We start from the raw sequence: 24,350 nt of genomic DNA on the forward strand, positions 1-24,350 counted from the left end.
TCGAGGTCCCTGGTCGTCCTGGTCTGCTCTCACTTCGCCCATCCCTAATGGCCAGTGAATCTACGGTCAGGACAGGGTCAAGAAGGGGGAAAGGACCGGAACGACTGGAGTACACTAATACAAAAGGAGAGTATGGAGAGCCCTAAATTAAAGAATGAGGCAACTCACCGGAAGAGAAGGAAGAACGGCTCCGAGAGCGTCAAAGGAGGAGCAAGCGAACAGTCCGACGGCGATGACGGCAGCGCAAAGGAGAAACTCGAAGATGTCTGTAAAGAGAAAGGCGGACGGAGGAGGACCCCCGGTTAAATAGGCGGAAAGGTGGGTGACGCCTCGGTGACGCCAGAGGACGCCTGGCTGCCGAAGGGTCGCTCGCGCCCCAAAGGCGAATCGACGCCATTAAGGAAGGATGTCCGCCGAAATCCTCAGACCGCCAGGTCAGCAACAACCGCCATACGCCATAAAGAAGGCGGGGAGCTCGAAGCGCGCGCCCCTCTCCGAGGGATGGCGGCAATCTCGAAGCATCACTTCCTTCACCCGTTCCCCTTCTGGTTCCAGGCTCGGAAGTGGGGGGCTACTGTTACGGGGGAACTCAGCCACCATGCCCCACGTGACCGGCACGCGCGCCCAAGAAGACTACAGCTGCCCCTTGATCCAGTAACCCGACCCCGAGTCGGATATCTTCGGGAGGAACGCAGTCCTCTTTCTCTGCTAGCTTAATGTGAGCTAGGCTGTTGTGTGAGGCTCCGGCAGAATGCCGTCCCCGCAACAGATGGCGCTAGAGGAAGGGCCAGCCTCCTCTCTCCATTGACTACCCTCCAGGACTGTGGGGGCCCGTTGGGGTAAAACCTGGCCGGAACCTTCCCGCTGGGGGGGCTATGTTGTGGGGGGGGGAGGGGGCCTTGAATTTAGTCCCACATCGGCTAGAGCGGAAAGGTTCCGTGCCCTATAATGAGGAGGGCGAAGCCTTTTCCTCACGAGGGCCCTTTTGTGGGACAAAACCGTGAGGGCAATCCCCCCGTCAGCGCTGGACGCGCGGGCCGGAAACGTCTCCCTCCGTCAGCGCTGGAGACGCGGACCGGAGCGCCCAAAGCGGACAATACCTCGTGGGGGACGCGGTCTCTTTCTGCTCGGCTCGGTTGGGACTAAGGCTGTTGCCGGGGTGAAAATCCCGCAACAATAAGGATTTGAAGTCTTTTTCTTTTAATGCATGCTTGACCGCACTTGACTGATTAGAAAAGCATTAGTGTATGCATGGGTGTCGTTCTAGATCTCCTGAATTAGTACCATTTGATTCTGAAATAGAGCATTCTATTAGGGCCCTTCGAGCCGAAATCCGTACCTATAGAACCATAGGATCTACACCACTTGTCGAGATGGCTGAAGAGCAACCCAAACTGTTAAAGGAGTACTTCACTCCTTCCATTTATACCTCTCCATCTTATATTCGACTACCTGATACCACGGCTGCTGTGCAGTTTGAAATTAAGTCTAGTGTCATCCAAATGCTTCCCTCTTTTTATGGACTTAACAATGAAAACCCATATAAACATTTGGATGAGTTCCTTGAGATCTGCACTACTGTCAAAATTCAGAACTTCACTGATGATGCTCTGAAACTTAGGTTGTTTCCTTTTTCCCTTAAGGATAGAGCTAAACAATGGCTCCATTCATTAGAAGCCAATTCTATTCTCTCTTGGGTTCAAATGCAACATGAATTCCTAAAAAAATATTTTCCCATAGGAAGAACGAACCAATTTAGGCGTGCTATCACGAGCTTCTCCCAATCTGACGGGAAAGAATTTCATGAAACTTGGGAAAAATTTAGAGATTTACTCCGAAAATGCCCGCATCATTAAATACCCAAGTGGCAATTAGTGCAATGCTTTTATGACGGACTGTCTGAACAAAACCATCAAATGGTTGATGCTTCTTGTGGGGGTACTTTCATGCTTAAAAGTGAACATGAGGCATGGCAATTGTTTGAAAACCTTAATGAAAATTCTCTCCACCATGCCTCCTCTGCTCGTCAAGCACCCCCGGCTTCTCAAAGAAAAGGAACCATATATGAAGTTAGCCAGTCCATAGGTCTATCTGACAAAGTAGATGCACTATCCCGCAAGTTGGACCAGCTAATGTCTAGAGAGCAGCTTCCAAACTTTCCCCAAGCACAAGTTTGTGCTCTTTGTTCTAGCCCGTCTCACCCTATTCATGAATGCCCTTCGGCAGCTCAATTTTCTGAATTTGTGCAAGAACAAGTTAATGCTGCCCAAGCACAGTCCAGACCGGGTAATGACCCATTTTCCAACACTTATAACCCAGGGTGGCGCAACCATCCAAACTTCTCTTGGAAGCAGCAGACTTCCAAAACTTCCCAACCTTATTCCCAAAACTTTCAACCCTTTCCGAATGTTCATCCGAACCGTCCTCCTACTCACTATTCACAATTTCAACAGGTCCCTCCTCCAGCACCCCAAAGAGATATGGCTTTTGAGCAAAAAGTTTTGACTGCCCTTCAAGGACTCGAAGCCAATACACAATTGTTGCACTCCCATACCCAGTCTATTGCCAAATTAGAAACCCAGCTAGGGCAGCTAGCGAGTGCACTAAATAAAAGAGAGGAAGGCAAGCTTCCAAGCCAACCAGTGAGTAACCCAAGAGGGCAGTACATAGCTCAAGAGACTCACCCGAATGATGTTCACCATGAACAAGCTAATGCCATGACTACCTTAAGAAGCGGACGCGTAGTGGACAATAAGGTTGGAGAAAAAGAACATAAGAAAAATGAAGATAGGAGTATGACTATGCTTAAAGAGATCCCAAACTCCTCTAGGTCGCCATCGAACCCAGTATCGACCACACCTTTTACACCGAAGGCCCCTTTTCCTCAATGTCTGTGATGCGATCCAATAGAATTTGATCCGTATCCCAAGATTCTTGACTCTTCTTGATTTCTGGAAGGGTAGTTCCGACCTGATTGTAGACACGATTTCTAAAGATCCGTCCATCAGATCGATCTCAATTTTGGATATGTTGTAGATCTCTGCGTTAACTTTCCAGCGGTAGGTCGTGGGTCTAGAGAGGATGTCGAGATCTTAAGATATCAGCCTCCGACTGATGACTGTGCAGGGAAGGACGGGCTGATAATCCAACGGGATGGAGTTGTTTGTAGAAGCTGGAAGGGATCAAGGAGGAGAGGAAGAAGAGGGAGGAGGTGGCTGGCCTCTCAGGACAAAGGTGGTGCAGCCGGATGAAGGAGGGGGCGGCAGCCTTGGACGGCGGCCTAGGGAGAGGGGGAAGGCGTCGCAAGAAGAGAAGAGAGAAGGGAAGAGAGCTAGGGCAAAAGCCTTTCAATTAATTTTTGCATACTGAAATAGGTGCTCACCACATCTATTTATAGGTGGCTACCTGACCCCTTAACTTGACTTGATCTAATTGAATTCAAGAAACAACTAAACCCAAAGCGACTCTAATAAAGGCCAAGTCGGCTAACCCGAGCAAGGCTATGCTGAAATAAAATTAACATCAAGGACTCAAAAGCAAAAATAACCAAATAATTAAGTCCGAGGCGGTCTAGTGGATCCAACCGCATCACTCCACCACGCTTCCCTTAACCTTGTCCTCAAGGTCGGAAGTCAGGGAAACGATCAAGTATCTCAGTCTCAAACTCCCATGTGGCCTGGTCTGCTGCTCTCCCCAGCCACTCCACTAGTATCTGGGTTTCCAGTCGTCCTTCTACTCGTATTCTGCGCTTCGCCAGCACTCGAACCGGCTCCACTACCTCCTCCTCCGGTGGCTCATGTATGATTGGGCCGACAGATGTCTTGGGTCCAAGCCGGGCCCTCAGAAGCGACACGTGGAATACCGGGTGAACTCTCGATGTAGTCGGCAAGTCCAAGCGATACGCCACGGGTCCAATGCGCTCCATTATCTGAAAGGGCCCATAGAAGCGATGAGAGAGCTTCTGGTTTGCCATGGGCCGCAGTGTCAACTGTCGATAAGGCTGCACCTTGACGTATACCCAGTCGCCCACCTCGTATACTGGATCTCTGTGCTTCCGATCATGCAGCTGCTTCATCCTGTTCTGCGCAGTCGTTATGTGGAACTTTAACCGCCGTAAGGTAGCATCGCGGTCTAAGAGCTCAAAATCTGCCTCTGTCCGGTTCGCATGTGACAGTGGATCACAAACTCGCAGCGTCGGTGGTACTCGTCCATACACCGCCTCAAAGGGTGTCATCCCTATGGCTGAGTGGAAAGCGGTGTTGTACGAATACTCGGCCCAAGGTAAATAAGAAAGCCACTCTCGGGGCCGATCACCAATCATACAGCGCAAGTACTGCTCGATGCAGCGGTTTACCACCTCCGTCTGCCCATCGGTCTGAGGGTGGTAAGCCGAGCTCATGGCAAGCTTCGTCCCTTGCTGTTTGAAGTAAGCCTGCCAGAATGCGCTAACAAAAATGCGGTCACGATCAGAAACAATAGTCCGAGGCATACCATGTAATCGAGCAATGTCCCGTATGTAGACCTCTGCCACCCGTCGAGCAGAAAATGGATGTGCGAGCGCCGAAAAGTGGGCATACTTGCTGAGGCGGTCCACAACGACCATGATCACTGAGTACCCTCGAACTAATGGCAGCCCCTTAATGAAGTCCATCGACACATCCTCCCAAACCTGATCAGAAATCGGTAAAGGCTGAAGTAGACCCGCAGGTCGCAGTGAATCCGCCTTTGCCCTTTGGCACACATCGCATTGCTGTACATAAGCTCTGACCGCTGCCTTCATGCCTACCCACGTACAGCTCTGGCTCAGCCTCTTGTAAGTCCTGAAAAATCCCTCGTGTCCAGCAAAAGGAGTATCATGGAAGTGCTGGATCAATACCTGCCGCATGGCTGAATCGGTGGGCACGCGGATCAACCCATGGTCCAGAATCAACCCATCTCGGTCCTCCATCTCGGGATGACTGCTCGGATCTGCTACCAACTCCCTCTGGATCTGTACTAGGTCCGGATCCCGGCATGTGGCGGTCCTCAAGTCTGAAATAAAAGGAAAAACCGGCGTAGTCAAAGCCGCCAACTCGCCGGACTCGGGATGGCGCGATAGTGCATCCGCCACTCGATTTTCTGCGCCCTTTTTGTACACCATCTCATAGTCGTAGCCGAGAAGCTTCGACACCCACCTCTGCTGGGCTGGAGTATGTATGCGCTGCTCAAGAAAAAATGGAAGGCTCTGCTGATCAGTCCGAATGATGAATCGACGGCCGATAAGGTATGGCCTCCACTTTGTGACTGCATGGATGACCGCCATCATCTCCCTCTCATATGTGGACAGCGAGCGGGTCCTAGGGGACAACGCCTTGCTCATGAAAGCAATTAGCCGTCCCTCCCGCATCAAAACAGCACCAATGCCGGCACCGGAAGCATCGCACTCGACTACAAACGGTTTGGCGAAATCGGGTAGCGCCAAAACCGGGGCCGTCGTCATGGCTTCCTTGAGCTTCTCGAATGCTTCCGTCGTTGCCTCGGTCCATCTAAACTCGCCCTTTCGCAGCAACAAGGTCAGTGGCGCGGCGATCTTTCCATATCCCTCCACAAACCGGCGGTAATAACCGGTTAGGCCCAAAAATCCTCGCAGCTCCTTTTGGTTCTTGGGTAGCGGCCACTCGGTCATGCAATGTATCTTTGCTTGGTCCGGCTCCACACCTGCAGCAGAGATGACATGGCCTAGGTACTCGACCTTCGGCTCGGCCCATAGGCACTTGGATCACTTTACCTTCAATTGATTTCTGCGCAGAATTTTCAGCACTTCCTCTAAGTGCTCTAGGTGCTCCTGCCATGAACGACTGTAAACCAGTATGTCATCGAAGAATACAAGGACATACCGTCGTAGTAATGGTCTGAATATGTCATTCATGAGCCCCTGGAACGTCGCTGGTGCATTGGTGAGGCCGAACGGCATCACCCGGAACTCATAATGGCCATCGTGTGTCCGAAACGCCGTCTTGTGCACATCTTCGGGCCTGACACGGATCTGGTGGTATCCGGCATGGAGATCAAGTTTGCTGAAGTATTCCGCACCAGCAAGCTCATCCAACAGCTCCTCGATGACTGGAATCGGATACCGGTCCTTAACGGTGATCGCGTTAAGTGCCCGGTAGTCGACGCAGAATCGCCACGTCCCGTCCTTCTTATGTACCAGCAGCACCGGCGATGAATATGAGCTTCTACTGGGCTAAATGATGCCGCTCTCCAACATCTCTCGTACCATCTTTGAGATCTCCTCCTTCTGAACGTGCGGGTAGCGGTAAGGCCTCATATTCGCCGGTTCTGCTCCCGGTACAATCTCTATGTGATGATCGTGCTCCCTCTCGGGTGGAAGACAATGAGGCTCCTCAAATAAATCTGCAAACCCCTGTAAGAGAGCAGCCAAATCAGTAGGTATACCTGCCTCCGTCGTGGTCTCCGTCGACAGAGGTAAGAGCTGCATCAAGTAGCTGTGCGCGCCGGGTCCGGGCAAGCCGACTAGGGGCTGAAGTGCAGCCCTTGGGCTAGGCCGAATGCCATCCAATCTAACTCGCCGTCCGCTCCGTCTGAAAGTCACCCACATCTCGGCGAAGTCGAATGTAACCGGGCCAAGACTCTGCAGCCACTGCGTACCAAGGACCAAATCAGCTCCTCGTAATGCCAACGGATAGAGATCGAGCTTGAATTGGCTGCCCTGGATCGTCAAAGTGATGCCTCGGCATATGCCCTCCGCCCTCAACGTGGCTCCGTCACCCAATGCCACGTCGAAGCCCAATGTTGGCTCTGCTATGAGACCGATCTGTTTGACGAGCCTCTCATCCAAAAAATTGTGGGTGCTGCCCGTATCTATGAGGATACGCACCACACATCTTTTGATCATGCCGTCCACGCGTAGCGTTTTCGGTGTCGCCGATCCGGAGTAGGCATGCAATGAAATCTGAGGTGGCACGTCCTCTTCCTCGGCCTCTAAATCTTGGGGCTCGTCCTCAGCAACCTCATCACCATCTTCAGCCACGGCCTCATCCTCCAATCCGTCGATCAACATCACCGCTCCGACGGGCCGCGCACACCGGTGTCCCGGTGTAAATTTCTCATCACAGCGAAAACATAGGCCTTTTGCTCGACGTTCCTCCACTTGTGCTGGTGTCAAGGTCCTCCCGGGTGGACGCTCAACCCTCTTGACGTCACCTGACAAGCGAAGAGGGGTCCTCGGCCCTATGTTGGCTGCTGCAGCCGTCGGCGCTCTCGGCTGGCTGATGGAGCCCCCTGCGGTTTGGCCGGCCCGGGGGTTGGTCCAGCTGCCCCGTGCCGCTGATCGAGTGGTCTTGATCTTCTCTTCCACCATTAGGGCCAAGGCAAAGGCATCCTCCAGAGATTGTGGCCGCAAAGTCCTCACTTCGGCTTGAATGTCGACACGAAGTCCTCCGAGGTATACGCTTTTCAGCGCGGAGTCGCTCCACCCCACCACTCGGTTGCTGATCCTCTCAAACTCCTCTTGAAAGGCTCTAACAGTAGTCTTTTGGGTGACCCTTGATAGCATAGACTGGAAGTCATCGTACTCGGTAGGGCCGAAACGCCGACAAATTGCTGCAGAAAAATCATCCCAACCGTTGAAAGGTCGGGCTCGGTCGGCGGTTTGAAACCATCGCAGGGCGGTCTCTTCTAGGTGAAAAGATGAGATCAATACCTTTTGGTCCTCCGCTGTGCCATGGTAGTGAAAGAACCGCTCAGCTCGATACACCCAATCGAGAGGATCGCCGTCTTTAAACTTGAAAAATTTCAGCCTAAGAGTCAGTCCGCGATTTCCTCCCTCTCGATCTCCATTACAGTCCCGATCTCGTTCATATCCTCGGCGTGGGTACTCCCCCACACGCTGGTTCCTCATCTGAAAATTCTGGATGGGATCATCCTCCATATCCGACCCGTCATCGATGCCAATCGGGCTCATACCCCGAGCCCTAGCACGTGCGCCAATCGGTATGAGCTCGGGTCGAGGTCTAGGTCGATCTTCTCCTTGGTCCAGCCACATCTCCTCTGGTGGGTTGGGAAGGAGAGGCTCATGAGGAGGGGGTCCCCTCCGTCCTGGTCGTCCATGGGTAGGGGCCGGAGATTCCACCCGGGTCCGACGCGGAGCTCCCCCCGGTGGAGTTTCTTGCCGCTGATTTAGCAATAGTTGCAACATCATCTCGATATGGCGTTGCGTGGTATCCATCTTCTCCATCAATTGTTGTTGGCTCTGCTGCATAGTTGTTTGATTCCCACGCAAGAACTCCAAGAGACGGTCGGTGGAATCAAGATCGGGTCTCAGGTCCGTCGAGGCCGCGGGTGATCGCAAGCCTTCTTGATGTGGGTCGACGCCCCATGAAGATGCCGCTTCTTGCTGCTTCGAGGTTGTAGAGCGGGTGTTCACCATCTTCCAAGGCCAAGGATTGAACTGCTCTGATACCAAATTGATGCGATCCGATAGAATTTGATCCGTATCCCAAGATTCTTGACTCTTCTTGATTTCTGGAAGGGTAGTTCCGACCTGATTGCAGACATGATTTTTAATGATCCGTCTGTCAGATCGATCTCAATTTTGGATATGTTGTAGATCTCCGCGTTAGCTTTCCAGCAGTAGGTCGTGGGTCTAGAGAGGATGTCGGGATCTTAAGATATCAGCCTCCGACTGATGACTGCGCAGGGAAGGACGGGCTGATAATCCAACGGGATGGAGTTGTTTGTAGAAGCTGGAAGGGATCAAGGAGGAGAGGAAGAAGAGGGAGGAGGTGGCTGGCCTCTCGGGACAGAGGTGGTGCAGCCGGATGAAGGAGGGGGCGGCGGCCTTGGACGGCGGCCTAGGGAGAGGGGGAAGGCGTCGCAAGAAGAGAAGAGAGAAGGGAAGAGAGCTAGGGCAAAAGCCTTTCAATTAATTTTTGCATACTGAAATAGGTGCTCACCACATCTATTTATAGGTGGCTACCTGACCCCTTAACTTGACTTGATCTAATTGAATTCAAGAAACAACTAAACCCAAAGCAACTCTAATAAAGGCCAAGTCGGCTAACCCGAGCAAGGCTATGCTGAAATAAAATTAACATCAAGGACTCAAAAGCAAAAATAACCAAATGATTAAGTCCGAGGCTGTCTAGTGGATCCAACCGCATCAGTCTGAAAGCACCTTCTCCCTTTGGCATGAAAGGAACTTCATTGGAAGAAATAATGGAGGTATTCAAACAAGTCAAAATCAACCTCCCTCTCCTTGATGCCATAAAACAAGTTCCATCGTATGCCAAATTTCTCAAAGACCTTGTTGTACCCAGAAACGAAAATCTAGGACACATGTGCCTAAAAAGGTCTTCCTAACTGAACAAGTAAGCTCCATCCTCCAGCACAAAACCCCTCCAAAGTTCAAGGATCCTGGTGCACCTACCATCTCTTGTGTGGTAGGAGACAATTCGATTGATCATGCACTATTAGATTTAGGGGCAAGTGTTAACCTCCTTCCTTATTTAGTCTATGAGAAGTTCGAATTAGGTGAATTAAAGCCTACTTCGGTATCCCTGCAATTGGCTGATCGATCTGTTAAAATACCACGAGGAACAATTGAAGATGTCCTAGTCAAGGTAGATAAATTTTATTTTCCAGTTGATTTCATCGTCCTTGATATGGAACCTGTGCCGAACCTTAAGAAACAGATCCCTATGATTCTTGGTCGCCCCTTCCTAGCTACAGCCAATGCATGTATTAACTGCAGAACTGGGGTGATGGACATATCCTTTGGCAACATGAAAGTCAAACTGAATGTATTCCATGCCTCCGATCAACCCGCAAGGGAAGATGAGTGCTTCCTAGTAGACAAAATGGACGATCTTGTAGAAGAAGCCCTTCCCTACATTCTGGCAGATGACCCTTTGGAAGCATGTTTAGCCCATTTTGACATTGATAATTTTGACTTAAACAAGGCCATAGAAGAAGTCAATGTCCTACTTGATAATCCGTCTCCCACAAATTCTCATCCTTGGCGTATCCGATATGAACCTCTTCCTACCCTTTCTAGTACGCCACAGTGCCCCTCCATCGAGTCCCCTCCCAAACTTGAGTTAAAGCCACTTTCGGTAACCCTTAAGTATGCTTTTCTAGGACCCGAAGATACCCTACCTGTAATCATCGCGGCTGACCTGTCTGACAAACAGGAGAGTCAACTTTTGAGTGTACTCGAAGAACACAAACATGCAATTGGATGGTCCATGACTGATCTGAAGGGGATTGACCCATCCATTTGCATGCATCGCATTCACCTAGAAGAAGATGCAAAACCGACCCGTGAAATGCAAAGGAGACTCAACCCTAACATGAAAGAAGTGGTCAAGAAAGAAGTAGTAAAGTTGCTAGATGCCGGAATAATTTACCCTATCTTTGATAGCAACTGGGTGAGTCCAACTCAAGTAGTACCAAAGAAGTCGGGCATTACTGTGGTTGAAAATGCAGAAGGAGAGTTGATGCCCACACGCACGACCACTAGCTGGCGTGTTTGCATTGACTATAGAAAGTTAAACTTCATGACTAGGAAGGATCATTTTTCTTTGCCTTTTATTGACCAAATATTGGAAAGGTTAGCCGGTCAGGGTTTCTACTGTTTCTTAGATGGTTATTCTGGATATAACCAAGTGGCCGTGTATCCCGATGATCAAGAGAAAACCACTTTCACATGTCCATTTGGGACATTTGCGTATAGAAGAACGCCATTTGGACTCTGCAATGCACCCGCAACATTTCAACGATGCATGATGGCAATTTTTTCTGATATGGTAGAAAAATTTTTGGAAGTATTCATGGATGATTTTTTCAGTTTTTGGCCCCTCATTTGATGATTGTCTCAGTAATTTAGCCCTGGTTCTGAAAAGATGTAAGGAGACCAATCTAGTGCTGAGTTGGGAAAAGAGCCATTTCATGGTTCAAGAGGGTATAGTCTTGGGACACATTGTGTCCAAAAAGGGTATTAAGGTAGATAAAGCAAAAGTTGATCTTATTTCTGATCTTCCTCCATCCAAATCTGTGAAACAAATCCGTTCTTTTCTTGGCCATGCTGGTTTTTACCGTCGCTTCATTAAAGACTTCAGCAAAATCTCTAGGCCCTTGTGCAATCTCCTTGCCAAGGATACACCCTTTGTCTTTGATGAAGCATGTAAAGAGGCCTTTGAAAAACTCCGATCTAAGTTGTCTACGACACCTATCATACAACCTCCCAATTGGACCCTTCCATTTGAACTTATGTGTGACGCTTCTGACTATGCAATTGGGGCGGTTTTAGGGCAACGGCTAGAGAAGTTACCTCATGTCATCTACTACGCTAGTAAGACACTCTCAGATGCACTATTCAACTACACCACTACTAAGAAAGAATTACTAGCTGTAGTGTTTGCCTTGGACAAGTTTCGATCCTATCTCTTAGGATCCAAGGTTATTGTATTCACTGATCATTCTGCTCTTCGGTACCTCCTTTTAAAGAAGGACACCAAGCCTCGTCTAATTCGATGAATCCTGTTGTTACAGGAATTTAATCTAGAAATTCATGATAAGAAAGGCACCACAAATATTGTAGCAGACCACTTGTCTAGAATCCTTCTCGAGCCTTCTCATAGCACTTCCCCACTTCATGACTCCTTTCCAGATGAACAATTGTTTGAAGTGCAACAAGAAAAAACACCATGGTTTGCCAACATAGTAAACTATCTTGCCATAGGACAAATTCCCGATCATTGGTCCAAACAGGACAAGGATCGATTCTTTTCGCAAGTTAAGTTCTACTTTTGGGATGACCCCGATCTATTTAAGTACTGCCCAGATCAAGTAATCCGTCGATGTGTGCCGGAATGTGAATTTCAAAGTATTCTTGATTTTTGTCATACCCAAGCCTGCGGAGGACATTTTGGGGGTCCAAAAACTGCAGCTAAAGTCTTACAAAGTGGATTTTATTGGCCCTCCTTGTTCAAAGATGCTCACAATTTTTGTCGGACTTGTGAGCGATGCCAGCAAATGGGTACAATCACCCGTAGAGATATGATGCCACTTAACCCCATTTTAATTATAGAAATTTTTGATGTCTGGGGTATTGACTTCATGGGCCCCTTCTCGCGTTTTTTTGGTTTTGAATACATTCTTGTCGGGGTAGACTATGTCTCGAAGTGGGTAGAAGCAGTTCCCACTAGGACTAATGACCATAAGGTTGTGGTTAAGTTCTTACAAACAAACATATTTAGTCGCTTTGGCACACCCCGAGCTATCATTAGTGATGGGGGATCACATTTCTGCAACCGATCTTTTGAAGCTTTGGTTCGTAAATACTCAATCACCCACAAAGTTGCCACCCCGTACCATCCCCAAACAAGTGGACAAGTTGAAGTTTCCAATAGGGAGATAAAACACATCTTAGAGAAAACAATATGCCCTGATAGGAAAGATTGGTCTCAGAGATTAAACGATTCTCTCTGGGCTTATCGTACTGCCTATAAGACTCCCATTGGCATGTCTCCTTATCGACTGATTTTTAGAAAAGCTTGTCACTTACCGGTAGAACTTGAGCATAGAGATTTTTGGGCCATTAAAAAGTTTAACTTCGATATGGCATCAGCAGGTTCTAACCGGAAACTTCAATTGAACGAGCTTGAAGAGTTACGCAATGAGGCGTATGAAAATGCCAAAATATATAAGGCAAGGACTAAAGCTTTCCATGACAAATACATTAACCGTAAGTCTTTCGAGCCTAATCAAAAGGTTTGGCTATTTAATTCCAAATTGCGTCTCTTCTCTGGTAAACTTCGCTCTAGGTGGGACGGTCCATTTTTAGTTAGAAAAGTTTTTCCTCATGGTGCGGTCGAGATTCAGAACATCAGTGATGGTCGTGTCCTGAACGTCAATGGTCAGAGACTGAAACCTTATATAGAATGTGTTGCAGATGGACAGTTGATTGAATTCCTTGATTTGATGGATCCTATTTATCAGGATAATTAAGAATGTACTGCGTCTGGCTGAAGACGTTAAACTTAGCGCTTGTTGGGAGGCAACCCAATTTTCATAGATTATTTTTGCATATTTTCTTATCACATTTTTTTCAGGTGTTCTCATATTACTGATGCAACTAAGGTATAATGCTTCTATCCTCCATATGCATCATATTTTTGTCCAAAATAAAAATAATAAAAATAATAATAAAAAAAATAAAAAAATAATAATATAATATTATTAAAAAATAATAAAAAAATAATAATAATTAAAAAAAAACATTGAGGACAATGTCTGGTCTAGGTTGGGGGGTATAGAAAATTCGAATTTCCTAAAAAACTTTTTACATTTTCGTATTTTTAAATAAGTTTACCTCAAAAAAAAAAAAACCTAATTTCTATGTGTTGCCCAGATAGACAACCCAAGAGGGGGGGTGAATTGGGTTTTTAAATTAACTTAGCTAATTAAAACTTTGTGGATGATTAACTAAATACTATAGCCAGTTATTTAATTAAAGCTAAGTGCTGTGAGTAATGTGTGGGGAAGAAGATGAGAGACAATGCACTACAAATACAAAGTTTTATAGTGGTTCGGAGCTAACCCTTGCTCCTACGTCCACTCCCCAAGTCTCACTTGGGAATTTCACTATAACCTCCTTGGATTACAGCCGGTTGTTTTGCAAGCTCACAACCGAACTTGTTGTTTTACGAGCTCACAACGAACTCGGTCGGTTTTTCGGAGCTCCTTATGCGCCTGTAGACTTCGAGTCGACTCCCGACAATGTGCGAGTCGACTCCCCCTCAGCTGCCAACTTTGCGAGTCGACTCCCCCAAATGCGCGAGTCGACTCCCCCTTAGGAGCCGGCTCTGAAACTTACTCGAGTCGTCTCTAACCTTGGCACGCACTTAAAAATCATGCTATAACCGTGCCAAATGAGGGAAAATCACCTAGTTGGGATCTGATTTGATGATCATTGAATAGAAACTCTATTTTAACCTCATTTTAACCATCAAAATCAATTAATCTAGTGGAAACTCCCACTAGGATGGGTCAATCACTCCTAATCCCCTCCTAAGTACACTGAACCTCTCTTCACTTAGGGGTTTTGTGAAAATATCTGCTAATTGATTATCAGTACAAACAAATTGGAGAGTCACATCACCATTCAATACATGATCTCTTATGAAGTGATGTCTTATCTCAATGTGTTTAGTTCTTGAGTGTTGAATTGGATTTTTAGTTAGGTTTATGGCACTTGTATTATCACAATTAATGAGGATTTTATCTTGTTTAATGCCATAATCTTCTAATTGTTGTTTAATCCACAAGATTTGAGCACAACAACTCCCGGCTGCAACATATTCAGCTTCTGCAGTGGATAATGCAACCGAGTTTTGTTTCTTGCTAAACCATGAGATTAGGTTTTCTCCTAGAAATTGACAAGACCCGCTGGTACTTTTTCTATCAAGCTTACATCCAGCGAAGTCTGAATCTGTGTACCCTATTAAGTTTAGGCTAGATTCTTTAGAGTACCACAGCCCTATGTTCTTAGTTCCTATTAAGTATTTAAAAATTCTCTTAACTGCAGCTAGGTGTGATTCTTTAGGATTAGCCTGATATCTAGCACACATGCACACACTAAACATAATATCAGGCCTACTTGCAGTAAGATACAGTAAAGAACCTATCATACCTCTATAAAGTTTTTGATCTACAGATTTACCTGATTCATCTTGGTCTAACTTACATGATGAGCTCATGGGGGTGCTGATTGACTTGTTTCCCTCCATATCAAACTTCTTGAGCATCTCCTTGATATATTTGGCTTGATTGATGAAGATGCCTCCTTCAGATTGTTTGATTTGAAGCCCGAGGAAGTAGTTCAGCTCTCCCATCATGCTCATCTCAAACTCACTCTGCATCAAATCAGCAAATTCCTCGCAGAGGCGATTGTTAGTAGCACCGAAAATGATATCATCAACATAAATCTGTACTAATAATATATCCTTATTTTTCTTTTTCAGAAATAATGTTGTATCTACATTTCTCCTAGAGAATTCATGTTCTAATAGAAATTTACTAAGTCTCTCATACCATGCTCTCTAGGTGCTTGTTTTAGTCCATAAAGTGCTTTGTTCAGTTTATACACATGATTGGGGTATTGATGATTTTCAAAACCAGGAGGTTGTTCCACATATACCTCCTCATTAATAAACCCATTTAGAAAAGCACTTTTTACATCCATTTGATATAGCTTGAAGTCCTTAGAGCATGCATATGCTAATAATAGTCTAATAGCCTCAAGTCTAGCTACGGGAGCAAAGGTTTCATCAAAGTCTATACCTTCTTCTTGATTATAACCCTTTGCTACTAGTCTAGCCTTATTCCTTATAACAATTCCATTTTCATCTAGCTTATTTTTATATATCCATTTTGTACCTATAATTGGATATTCAGAAGGTCTCTCTACTAGATCCCACACTTTGTTTCTAGTAAATTGGTTTAGTTCTTCTTGCATTGCATTTATCCAATTTACATCATTTTCGGCTTCTTCTATATGTTTGGGCTCAAAGTGTGAAACAAAAGCTAGATGGTTATTCAAATTTCTAAGGGATGCTCTAGTCCTAACGGGTTGGGATGGATCATCTAGAATTAGTTCTTTAGGATGCCCATGAGCATACCTCCAAGCTTTAGTTAGCCCATGATCCACTATAGGCTCTTGGTTTGATGATTCTCCTTCAATCAACTTTTGATTATCATCTTGTAATCCCATCTCATCTATCTTTTCTTCAAGTATTTCAATATCATCATCAAAATTAACCTTCTTACTAGATGAGATGTCACTAGAGTCATCAAAAACAACATGTATAGATTCTTCTATAACTAGGGTTCTTTTATTAAAGATTCTATAGGCTTTACTAGTTGTAGAATAACCTAGGAATATTCCTTCATCAGATTTTGGATCAAATTTCCCTAGATTATCTTTCCCATTATTATGTACAAAACACCTACATCCGAAAACATGAAAATAGTTAACCTTTGGTTTTCTGTTTTTCCACAGTTCATATGGTGTTTTCTTTATGATGGGTCTTAATAGAACTCTATTTAATACATGGCAAGAAGTATTAATGGCTTCTCCCCAAAAGTACTTAGGGAGGTTACTTTCACATAACATCGTTCTAGCCATTTCCTCTAGGGTTCTATTTTTCCTTTCCACAACTCCATTTTGTTGTGGTGTCCTAGGTGCTGAGAAATTATGGGTTATCCCCTTTTTACTACAAAATTCATCAAATAATTGATTTTCGAATTCGGTACCATGGTCACTTCTAATAGCTATAACTGAGGACTCTCTAGCATTTGTTACTTCCTTATGGAACTTCTTAAACATAGAAAATGCTTGATCCTTATGCGCTAGAAACATGACCCATGTGTACCTAGAGTAATCATCTACTATAACTAGACCATATTTATTTCCACCTAGGCTTGTTGTTCTAGTTGGACCAAATAGGTCCATGTGTAATAATTCTAGAGGCCTAGAAGTAGAGACACATTTTATGGATTTAAAAGAGTTTCTAGATTGTTTGCCAAATTGACATGCTTCACATATTTTGTTCTTTTCAAATTTTAATTTTGGCAAACCTATCACGGAGTCTCTTTTAACTAGTTTAGTTATTGTGTCCATGCTTGCATGACCTAACTTACGGTGCCATAACCAACTAGCATCATTTTCTTTAGTTTCATTAACAACTAAACATTGGTTATGTTTTGTAAGGTCTTCTAGATCTACCACATATACATTTCCACGTCTCATCCCTTTAAAAACTAAACTATTATCATTAGGATTTGTTATAATACATAGTGATGGTTTAAACATAACATCATATCCTTTATCACATAATTGACTAATGCTTAACAAGTTATGCTTAAGACCATCAACATATCTAACATTATCTATAACGGTAGAAGGGGTGATTTGAACTTTACCAATACCAATGATGTGACCTTGGTTGTTGTCTCCAAAAGTCACAGCACCTCCCTTCTTAGCTTCAAGGGTGAAAAATTGATCTTTATCACCCGTCATGTGCCTTGAACAGCCACTATCCAAATACCAGCAGTTTTTGTTGACCTTGGCTGCAAGACACTCCTACACAAGCAAATCATGTCATCTTAGGTACCCAAGTTTTCTTGGGTCCTTCATGATTAGTCAAGTTGGTTCCTTTTGGAACCCATACCCTTTTATTTTTTCTTTTAGTTTTACTTTTCCTAAAATTACATGCATTTGCTTTATGTCCTACTATTCCACAACAAAAGCAAGTTATTTTCTTAATTTTAGTTTTCCCAGCTTTAACAAAGAAGTTACTAAGAAGTTTTTGCTTATTTCTTGGTTTATACCCTAAACCCGCTTTATTAAATACGGCTCGTTGATTATTAAGTATCATGTTTAACTTTTCAGAACTATATGTGAATTTTTCAACTAAGGGTTTGTATTTGTTTAGTTCTTTAGTTAATGTCTGATTTTCGGTTTTTAGATCATTTAGCTCTTTAGTTAGATCCTTGTTTAAGACTTGTTTATGGTTTTTGAGATCTGAAAATTCCTTTGTTAGTTTCTCAATATCTTTCGTTAAGGTGTTAGTCTTCTTAATTAGGAGTTGGTTGCTTGTCTTAAGTTCTAGATTTTCTTTGGTGAGATTATCTTTATCCTTAATTAATGAATCATGCTTATGAATATAACTTTGGTTAGTTACTTTTAGTTCTCTGTTTTTAACATTTATATTCTTATACTCAATCATTAATTCATTGAACGCATCATAAAGTTCATCAAATGTAAAATCAAAATGCGTATCGGAAATTACCTCATTTTCGTTGGCCATGAAACAGAAATTGGCCTTCTCTTCTTGTTCTTCATCCGATGATGAAGATGATGCGTCGGAGTCCGATAGGGTGGTGACAAGTGCCTTCTTCTTCTTGTACTTACTCCCCTTCTTCAGTAAGGGGCACTCTGCTCTTATGTGTCTCGGCTTCTTGCACTCGTAACACCCAATCTCCTCATTTTCCCTTTCCTTACCTTTGTCTCTGCGGTAGGAATTTGAGGGACCTCTCCTTTGATGATACGTCTTCTTGTGGTTGATAAACTTCTTGAACTTGCGCACAAGAAGTGCCTCACCACCATCTTCCTCATCTTCTTCCTCTTCACTGCTGCTGCTGCAAGACAGGTCCTTGTTAGAAGAAGTAGATTTTAAAGCTATTACCTTTTTCTTATGGGAGGACTCTTCCTCGTTGTGTTGTTTCATGGTAAGCTCATGCGTCATCAGGGATCCAAGGAGCTCTTCAAGTTGAAGCTTGTTCAAGTCTTTAGCTTCTTGGATCGCCGTCACCTTGGCTTCCCACGACCTTGGTAGACACTGAAGGATTTTCCTGACAAGTTCACTGTTAATATAGTTCTTGCCAAGGCTTTTTAGGCCATTGACAATATCAGTAAACCTAGTGAACATGCTTGTGATTGTTTCATTTGAATCCATTTTAAATAGTTCATATTTATGAACCAAGATGTTTATTTTGGATTCCTTGACTTGATTCGTGCCCTCATGGGTCACTTCAAGTCTGTCCCAAATTTCTTTTGCAGAATTACAAGTTGAAACTCTATTGAATTCATTACGGTCTAAGGCACAATAAAACACATTCATTGCTTTAGAGTTTAGTTGTGCCTTCCTCATGTCATGTTCATCCCAATCCGTTTCTAGTTTGGGTACCTTAACACCCTCTACATATGTGGATGGGATGTATGGGCCATTCACTACAATGGTCCACATCTCATAGTCTTGGGCTTGGATGAATATTCTCATCCTAGCCTTCCAGTATGAGTAGTCGGATCCATTGAAGAAAGGAGGTCTTTGGGTGGACTGACCCTCAATGTGAGAAGATCCAAATGGGGTTGTCATTTTGATCTTTTAACTCTTGAGTGGAAGAGTTTTTGGCTCTGATACCACTTGTTGCCCAGATAGACAACCCAAGAGGGGGGGGTGAATTGGGTTTTTAAATTAACTTAGCTAATTAAAACTTTGTGGATGATTAACTAAATACTATAGCCAGTTATTTAATTAAAGCTAAGTGCTGTGAGTAATGTGTGGGGAAGAAGATGAGAGACAATGCACTACAAACACAAAGTTTTATAGTGGTTCGGAGCTAACCCTTGCTCCTACGTCCACTCCCCAAGTCTCACTTGGGAATTTCACTATAACCCCCTTGGATTACAGCCGGTTGTTTTGCAAGCTCACAACCGAACTTGTTGTTTTACGAGCTCACAACGAACTCGGTCGGTTTTTCCAGGCTCACCGACTAGAACCAACCCCGATTGTTTTCCCGGGCTCACAATCAAACCCTTACACTCGTTGGTTTTAAACCGGCTCACCAACCAACCTTAATCCCCTTGATTCAATCCCCCGATTGAATCAAGTAAATACACGAGATAGAAGAAAACAGAAAAATAGCTTCTCAAAAAGCAGATTTAAAACAATATAATCGTAAAGGAGTTAGAAGCCCTCAAACGCTTTTAAGATGGTGAAGAGGTGTGGCTTCTGGAACTCCGGTCTCCTCTTGAAAGAGTGATCGACTTGAAAGCAGGAGGAGGAAGCTTTGAATGCTGGGAAGATGTTGGTGGAGCAGTAAATGCAGATCTTCCCTTTTTCTCGTTGAAGAGCACTTAGAGAGCTTGAAGACTTGAATGCTAGGAGTGGAATGTGTGTTCTCTGCCTTGCTACAGTCTTCTGTGGCTATTTAAGCCAACCCCCACGGAAACTAGCCGTTACTCTGCTTTTTCTGGCCGTTCTGCACACTCTGCGCAGCCTGACAATGTGACCGTTGGTGGGTTGGAGTCGACTCGCGCGATCAGGAGTCGACTCGGCTGTAGCAGGAGTCGACTCGAGCTTTTCCGGAGTCGACTCGGCAACTGTTCCCAGTTTGAATTAAAGTTGCCGTCTTGACTGGGAGGCGACTCGTCTTGACCCGGAGTCGACTCGCCAACTTCTGGCGCTGACCTGGCAATTTTGGAGTCGGCTCATCCTCTGTAGTCCGTGGATCCAAATTTGAATTTTGTCCACTCGAGTCGACTCGACTGTCCTGGGAGTCGACTCGAATCTCAGAGCCCGAACTCCCGATTCTCTGTCTTTTGGCTCATCCAGTCTTGGAGTCGACTCGAACTTCCTTGGAGTCGACTCGGCTCTCAGTTTCCGAAAGTTGGTCTTCTGCCTTTTGACGTGAAGCTTGTCTTGGAGTCGACTCGAGCTGTCTGGGAGTCGACTCGAATCTCAGAGGCAGTAACATGGTCTTCTGTCTGTCGATGGTCGCACAGTCTCGGAGTCGACTCGCGTACTGCGGGAGTCGACTCGAATCTCAGAGTCCATAAAACGCTCTCTGACTTTTTCTTTGTGTACCGCTGGGAGTCGACTCGCGTTCCACTGGAGTCGACTCGAATCTCAGAGTCCATAAAACGCTCTCTGACTTTTTCTGTGTGTACCGCTGGGAGTCGACTCGCGTTCCACTGGAGTCGACTCGAATCTCAGACCTGAAAAACTGCTCTTCTGTTCTTCTGTCTGTTTTCAGTCAGAGTCGACTCGTACTGATCAGGAGTCGACTCGAGCTCGTGCCAGTGACCTTGATACGCTTGGAGTCGACTCGTGAAACTCGGGAGTCGACTCGTATCTCAGACATTGGTTCATGCAGACTTCTTAACTTATCCAAAATGCTATGAACCAAGTCTAGAGACACTTGGACAGGATTTTCACTGAAACACTCAATTGAATTCATTAGTAATCACAAGATATACTCCAATGCTTTGAGCTCATCAAAATCAAACGGGGTTTTAATCGATCACTCCACACTATGCTTTAGTGCTGAAATAATAAACACACAAAGTATATAAAATCTAAAAAAACCCAATGACTAGTCAGGAGTAAGACAATTTGAGTTCTTTTTATTAAAAGTTCTTTTAGCGAGTTGTAAGATAATTTTTACTTTAGAATTTCACAACACACATGGCCTGCACTTGTAAGGGTTAGGTTCAACATTATGTTGTTAAGTCTGCTAGCAACCTTAAGTCCTGATGAATCATTCCTATCTAATTCACTATTATCCCATATTTAAACAAAAAACAACAAAAAAAAAGAAGAAGTGAATTTAGTCAGGTACATCGAAAAGGGCTACCTATTGTCAAAGGTCAGCGGGCTTGTATGAGGAACCCGAGCATAGGTCCGTAGGGGAGTCTTGATGCCCAACACCTTATGCCATCTGGTGTGGGAGTGTTGACTGAATGCTCGGAGGAATCATTACAAGAGTAAAAGTGCGTAATTTATTTATAAACTAAAAAAAAGAGAAAAAAAAAGAAAAAAAAAAAGAGAAAATAATATTGACCTTGAAAAAACGATAGTGTGAAAGCCGTCGTTGTAAAAATTCGAGTAAACTGGAATATTACAGATAAAGCCCATGAGGTATTAAAGTAAATATCCACAACTCTCGAAATCCTGCAAGATAGGATGATTTTGAATCAGTGATTAGGTCTTATATGATCAATTCTTGGAAACTACTAGTTTTAGCAGTATTTGGGGAATCTACAGCCTTAGCCTGTGTATGGTCCAGATATTACCGAGCACTCAAGTATAAATTAGCCTTACAACTCTCTAATAGAAACTTAATAACTTCAACTTAAATTGCATACTGACATAGGATTTGGGCTGACTTAGAAATTAAAACTTTGTGTGCTTTTGAAATTTTTGGCATTAATGCATTTGAAATTAGATTTTATAAAATAATAAAATAAATTCTTTGGGTAGAGAAAGCAGTTTGTGGGCATCTGCGCCGGAAACCCTCACGAGACAGAACTCGTCCACTAGGGCCACCTAGGGGTTTAAAGCCTTATTGCATACGGTAAATGCAATCGCGATTCCTGCAAAAGTGAATTAGTTTTTATTTTGCTTGAGGACTAGCAAAATGTAGGTTTGGGGGTGTGATAAGTGCTAAATAATGTATATATTTAACTATCTTATACAGCACTTATCATTATTTTCTTTGCACATATTTTAAATTTAATATAAGAAAATGTGTTCCCCTTCATCATTGCATTATTAAAAATAACTCGAGTTTGGCTGATTTTATTGATCGAATCCAATCTATGCAGGTCGAATTTAATCTATGCAGGTCGAGTCAAACTCATTTGGGATAATTCCTAAACCCAACTCACATGCACCTCGCGACTTAGATCCTCTCATATTCATCCATTCATCCTAACTTTTCAGCATCACATCTTAGCCATTCACTTCCAATTTCTTCACACATTCACCCATCAAAAATAGGTCTTTCCACGTGTCCAAACTCCCCAAAATTTCTTTCTCAATATGTAGCCATCCCAAGTTCACATGCCCGTATTCTCTTTCCTCCCCCGAACGCCAGCTTCCCATGCTTCGTAACAGAGCAGCTTCTCACTCTCCATCTTAGCGTCATCCTCTCCCCATTCTCTGGATCACAGATCTTCTCCCGCGACCGAGTATCCCATGGATCAACATCCCAGCTTGCATCTTTATCCTCTTCTTCAAAACAGAGCATCCTCCACGTTCCAACGCCTCCCCATCGTATCTTCATCACGAATTCATCTTCCCAACGTCTCTCTCTCAACTTCTCTTCATCCCACATTCCATTTCAACCGAACCCAACGTCCTCCGAGATTTCTTCTTCGAACGCCATCCCGTGCATCCCAACCTCCAACCGGATTCCCAGCTTCTTCCTTTCCGGATGAGTCCCAAGCACCTAGTTCCAGCAAACAGGGCTCTGTTAAGAAACAGAACCAAATCCTCCGCATGATCCACGGGCTTCCGAGATCTTCCCTCAGCAAAATAAATCAAAGAGTTCATCTCCATAACCATCCGAACTTCACTCCCTGATTTTTATCCGACGCCCGAGCTGCCGAATCCCGTGGATCATCTTCCCAGATTTCCCTCGCGGATTAGCTCCATCACCAAACTCCCAGCCGTCCGTAGTCTCCCTCAGTTTCTTCCGTATCCCCTGTTCCGGATCAACCTCCTCCGGATCACGGATCCTCATCTTCACCCGGATCTTTCCCATATTTTCTCCCGTTCGGATCCCATCATCTTCCGCCAGAATCCCAGCCATTCCGTCGTCGACAACCACTCCTTCCCAGCTGAAGCAAGCCAACCTCTTCCGGATCACGTCCACGAACAGATCTCAACCATTTTCCCAAGTTTATCCTCTCAACCTCCTCTCCGGATCACGCCAGTAAATCTTCCGAATCACCTGCGATCGAGTTCATCTCCCCTTCATGCCATTCGGCCAGCCGTTCCAGGCAAACCACCGTTCGCAAGGAGAAACAGCCTCCCCTGCTTCAACCACGGAGTAGATCAAGCATCCTCCCAAGTGCATCCCGAGCTTCACGGATTCGGAACCACTCCCAGCTGAATCCAGTTGTTCCCAGTGCCAATCCAGCATCAGATCGAGCCTCATCCTTATCCTCCACTCGGAAAAAGGGAAGAGATAGAGACTGCAGCCTATAAAAGGCCCAAGCTTGAAACAGGGGAAGGCACTTCGGGGGGTTCGGTTCCACATCTCTTCACAGGCCAAATCCCACGGGAAGAAAGAAACAAAGAAGGGAGAGAAGAGTTTTGGATATTTTGGGAATGATTTCTCATATAAAAAAAATGAAGTGCTGAGAGGGAGTTCTTCAATGGAAGTCGCCAGAGGAAGAAAGAAAGAAGAGCTGGTCGCGATGGAAGTCTTCTCCACTGCTATGGCTGTTCAATTCTCCATGGAAGGCTGATCTCCTCACTAGGGCTGGATACAGCCCTAACAAAGGGCTAAGGGTTTTATACTTTATTTTATATTCTTGGGGTTGTATGAATTTATTATTTTCAATGGATATCTTCTTTTGAATCATATTTAATTTCTGTGATTTTAAGTATGATGTTCGTACAACTGTTCTTCATGATCACTAAGTAAATATAAGATAGTCCATGCTTAGGGAAGATGCGATGTGCTGCCACCTTAGATTAGGGTAGACATTTCATGCCAACTGAAGATGGATTATGCCCAAATTACTTTTGTGAATTTTTATTTAAATGCTTATTAGGCTTGTAGCCAATTTGCATGTTAATCCAAGAACGAAATAAAATATAAATAACCCTTGTTCCGATGTTAGTGGTAAATTCCTTGTCCTAGGTTTTCCCCAAACTGATATCATTTTAATCGCATTTCCATTAAATTGCTTAGTTTAATTTTCTTCACAAACTCTTCCTTTTAAATATTTTTATTTTTAAGAAAAATAACTGTACCCCAATTCCTGTGGATCG

At 44.6% G+C, this 24,350-nt stretch overlaps 1 long non-coding RNA gene across 1 annotated transcript; it reads left to right on the forward strand.

The window, feature by feature from the left end:
• The first annotated feature begins 14,476 nt into the window (after window positions 1-14,476).
• Window positions 14,477-23,805, forward strand: LOC120106695. Its single transcript, XR_005508769.1, has 3 exons — window positions 14,477-14,486; window positions 17,207-17,210; window positions 23,405-23,805. It is a non-coding gene; the product is annotated as an uncharacterized LOC120106695 (long non-coding RNA).
• Window positions 23,806-24,350: the final 545 nt, after the last annotated feature.

Source organism: Phoenix dactylifera, unplaced genomic scaffold, assembly GCF_009389715.1.
Source record: "Phoenix dactylifera cultivar Barhee BC4 unplaced genomic scaffold, palm_55x_up_171113_PBpolish2nd_filt_p 000607F, whole genome shotgun sequence".
NCBI classification, from domain to species: Eukaryota; Viridiplantae; Streptophyta; class Magnoliopsida; order Arecales; family Arecaceae; genus Phoenix; species Phoenix dactylifera.